The following is a 3,706-nucleotide window of genomic DNA, read 5'->3' on the forward strand; positions in this document are numbered from 1 at the left end:
CAGGAGGCTCTGTGTGCTGCAGAAGCCCTGACAGGGTGCTCATTCAGATGTTTGCAACCAAGCAGCCCAAAGCTTCCAGAGTCTGGACTGGACCACAAAACTCTTACCTGTGAGCTTTTCAGCAGTTAGTACCACTGCATGAAGCCTGGGTCCTGCCTGTGCTCTAACCTAGGGCACAACTGCGACCCCCCTCTTTTCCCCAGCTCCCGAGCCCCCTTCCCATTTCAGTGAAATGACGATCAACGCGCATGACGCGCTGACGTAATTTCACTGAGACTGAAACTGAAATGAGCCTCTAGGCACATTTCAGTTTCACTTTTTATGTGCTCAGGTGGCTATCTCAGACCCCTGAGCACGTAGAAAGATGGTAGAGATATCATTGAAAAGGGGAGAAGCCCTGCTTAGAGATCGCCCCAGGAGGGTGATCCTCAAGCAGGGATCCACCACTAGACACTAGAGAGGGGGAGCAGCCCTTGGGCAAGGGCCTTTGCTCTACCAAAAAGAAATTTGGCCATATTCATATCCATATTTGGGGGCTGCTGCCCCTTTCTGCCCCCCCGGGGGGGGCAGAAAGGGGCAGCAGCCCCCAAACTGCCCCCCAGAGTGGGGCAGAAAGCCCACTGAAAGCCAGGGATTTTTTGGTGTGCCATTTCAATGAGGGTGGGGGCTGCCCAAAATGGGCACACCAATGCAGTGGATCACCACGTCTGATCTGAGGTCACAGTTGGATGCCAAAACGTGGGGAGATGGGGACATCGGTCTCTGGGCTATATGGGCTTAAGTCATGGCAGTGCACTCATTTTCCTGGATTGGAGACTGAGGCCTGCTGGGCATGTGAGCACCCGAGGGTCTGGCAGGGGAGGTGGCCTTCCCCAGAAACTGGCCACAGAGGTGGGTGCCCAAGGTGGTGCGCGCAGGCAGCTATGGAACACCAAAGACAGCCACATGTGGCACACAGCCAGGTGTCCTGGGGTGGACCCTCTGCCAACCTGTGCCCACCAAGGTGAGAGGGAAGTCTAGTCACAATGGTGGCATACTTCCATGACAGGACCAGGGGGAGGGATCCTGTGATGGGTGATCAGGGGTCTGAACTTGTGGAGGATGAAGGAAGTAGAGCTAACCTTCGGTGGCCCCAGCCGCACACTTCTGAAGCCCCATGGCGATTGACAATTAAGCAGCCCTCAGACAGGAATAGCCCCGGGGGAAACCCAGGGCTGCAAGGTGTGTTTGAAATGTCAATAATCAACATGTCCTGCAATTCACACTAATTCACTCAGCTAGCTGCATTCATCGATGCGTGAGCCGGCAAGAGTCATAGGAAACTTTTTGCTAAGTTTGCCCACCTGCAGGTGCAGGAAAGGTGGTAGGAATGCGGCACCATGCATCTGTCTGCTAGCTGGGTGATGAGATGGCCTGCACTCTGTCAAGGCTTCCCCTCAGGGCATCGCCCTCCATGATTGAAAGAGCATTTCCAGGATCTCCAGTCCTCCACAGGCCAGGGGCCTCCCAGGACGGTGGAGGCAGGCAGCCCCACTGACAACACTCCTTTGTTGAGGTTGGGAAGGGACTGTTCAAGTTTTCAAACCCTCAGCTGGCCACAAGGGAATGGGGAGAACTAGGTACCTGCCAACTAGCGTGGGTCACCTCACCTGCACCTCGACAGTCTGCCATGAACCTGCAATGTTGAGATTGCCTGGTAGAAGCCTGAGTATGCTGGTGGTATGGGGGTAACCCACCCACTGCCTTGGTCAAAGGCGCAAGAAGGGGTGATCCATGTGACTCCCTCATCCCTCATGCCCCCACTGAGAGAAGCAGGGATTCCCTTGTACCCCCATTCCTTCTCATGTGGCTGTCCTGCCACTCAAGAAGGGCTGCTCCTCAGTTATCTGAAACCAGGTCGGGTCAGGATCGGTGTGGTAGAGCCTGGGGCGGCAGAATCTTCAGGGGGGTCCCAGTCTGGGGAGGCACTACCATTCAGTTCCCCCTGTGGCGTTGTGCTGGGCAAATGTCGGTTTTGTCTCAACAAGGCTTCCCATCATGCCCCTAATATAGGAGCCGGCTCCCATCCCTCATGCATACATTGTTCGGTTTCTCCTGGGTGGAGTAGTTCGCCCCACTACAGGTCCTCGCCCAAGCACCCCATGGTCGCTGACCTCTCCATTGGCCAGGGCATGCGAGGAAAGGGCTTGGCCCTGTGACTATGGTGTGCTTCATCTGGGAAGCGGCCAAAGGTTTGTGGTTGTCACCATTAATCACCCGGGCTACTCTGCTGTTAACGATCCTTGCACAGGTTCATCTACAGAAACCTTGTTATGATTTTTACTTCCTCAAGATAATCAAGTGTGATCATCTTCTCTGTGCTCCTCCAGGGCTATTGCCGATTCCAGTGACGCCAATCTTAGGACCTCACTATATCATCCAATTGGTAGTAGCGACAGGTGGTGTATATACAAAGTGCAGGGACTTAATCAACATGAACTTATGACTCACACATGCTGGGACTTCATTTTTCATGAGAAATAATTTGAATCACCAATCCCTATCACAAACAGGGTTCAGCGGGCTACCCGCACCTGTTGGCAAAGGGTAGACACAAGCTGATCTGTTCAAATGTTAGCTGCATGGACCGCGGCTGGTTCAGTGTACCGTGCTTGTAGATCCTGAGATCGAAGGGCATTACAGACTAGTTATTGCTAAATCTCATGTGGGTGAAGGCCACTTGTCCCTTGAAGAAGTTGAACGCCGACTGCTAGGGGTCACATAACTAGTTTGCATGGAGGAGTCTTGTTCATTATCAGAATTAACCAGACAAATCAATCCGCCAACTAAGAATGGCCATGCACCACCACATTTAAACTAGAGAAAGAGCTATTGATTTGTCAATCCTTTCCGTCCCTGGGCCATGTGAGGTTTCCTGTGTTGAGTCAAATTAAGCTGCAGGCTCCTCTCCTGGTGCAGGCCTTCCATCAATTCCTTTAAGTTTCAGTTTTGGAACCATACTCCCCCGGAACCCAAAGAACTTGGTTTCCCAGAAGCTGCTAGGTAGGTCTCAGAATAACACTGCTAGTCTGCATCGTCTATGTTCAGAACTACGACTGTATCTGATCGTCTTCGGACCTCTAACTTTCATGTTTGATTAAAGGATGTGCAAATATTATTATTATTATTAGTATTATTATTATTAGTAGTAGTATTGTTATTATTATTACTATCATATTTATTTTGCTGAATCGTTCACCATAAATGTGAAAAACACTTCACAGATATGGAGAAAGACTTTTCACAAAGCAATCATGTTGGCCAAATGTCTTTACTTGTAGGGGCCTAAGCATGTTAAAAATTTTAAGCAAGAAATGTTGAAAGGTTAATCTCTAACCACCTTGGTGTATTATTAGTAAGGGCTTAGCTGACAATCAAGAACCTTCATTACAATCACTTAAACCCTTAAGTCACAATTGTGGTGTAGAATTTATTTGAACAACCTATCATCTGCTTTTGTGATCTAAAAAAGACAAATATTTGAATAGAGACCACCTAAAATGACTATGCCACAAGTGAAGCCCCTTTCACAATGATGCTGTACAAGGTTTACTTTGGACAACTTAGCAAAAGAATTTTAGTAGGAAAATTTCACAGAGTGATTCTGAAAAATCTACACATCAGATTTATGTAAAATGCTTATATTTCAAACTATTTTATCAATTGG

At 49.2% G+C, this 3,706-nt stretch overlaps 1 pseudogene; it reads right to left on the reverse strand.

Annotated features, from left to right (window-relative positions):
* Window positions 1–1,175: 1,175 nt before the first annotated feature.
* On the reverse strand, window positions 1,176–1,314 carry LOC147747603 (5.8S ribosomal RNA; annotated as a pseudogene).
* Between the last annotated feature and the right edge of the window lie 2,392 nt (window positions 1,315–3,706).

The sequence above is a fragment of the Lissotriton vulgaris genome, chromosome 1_1 (assembly GCF_964263255.1).
Source record: "Lissotriton vulgaris chromosome 1_1, aLisVul1.2, whole genome shotgun sequence".
Classification (NCBI taxonomy): Eukaryota; Metazoa; Chordata; class Amphibia; order Caudata; family Salamandridae; genus Lissotriton; species Lissotriton vulgaris.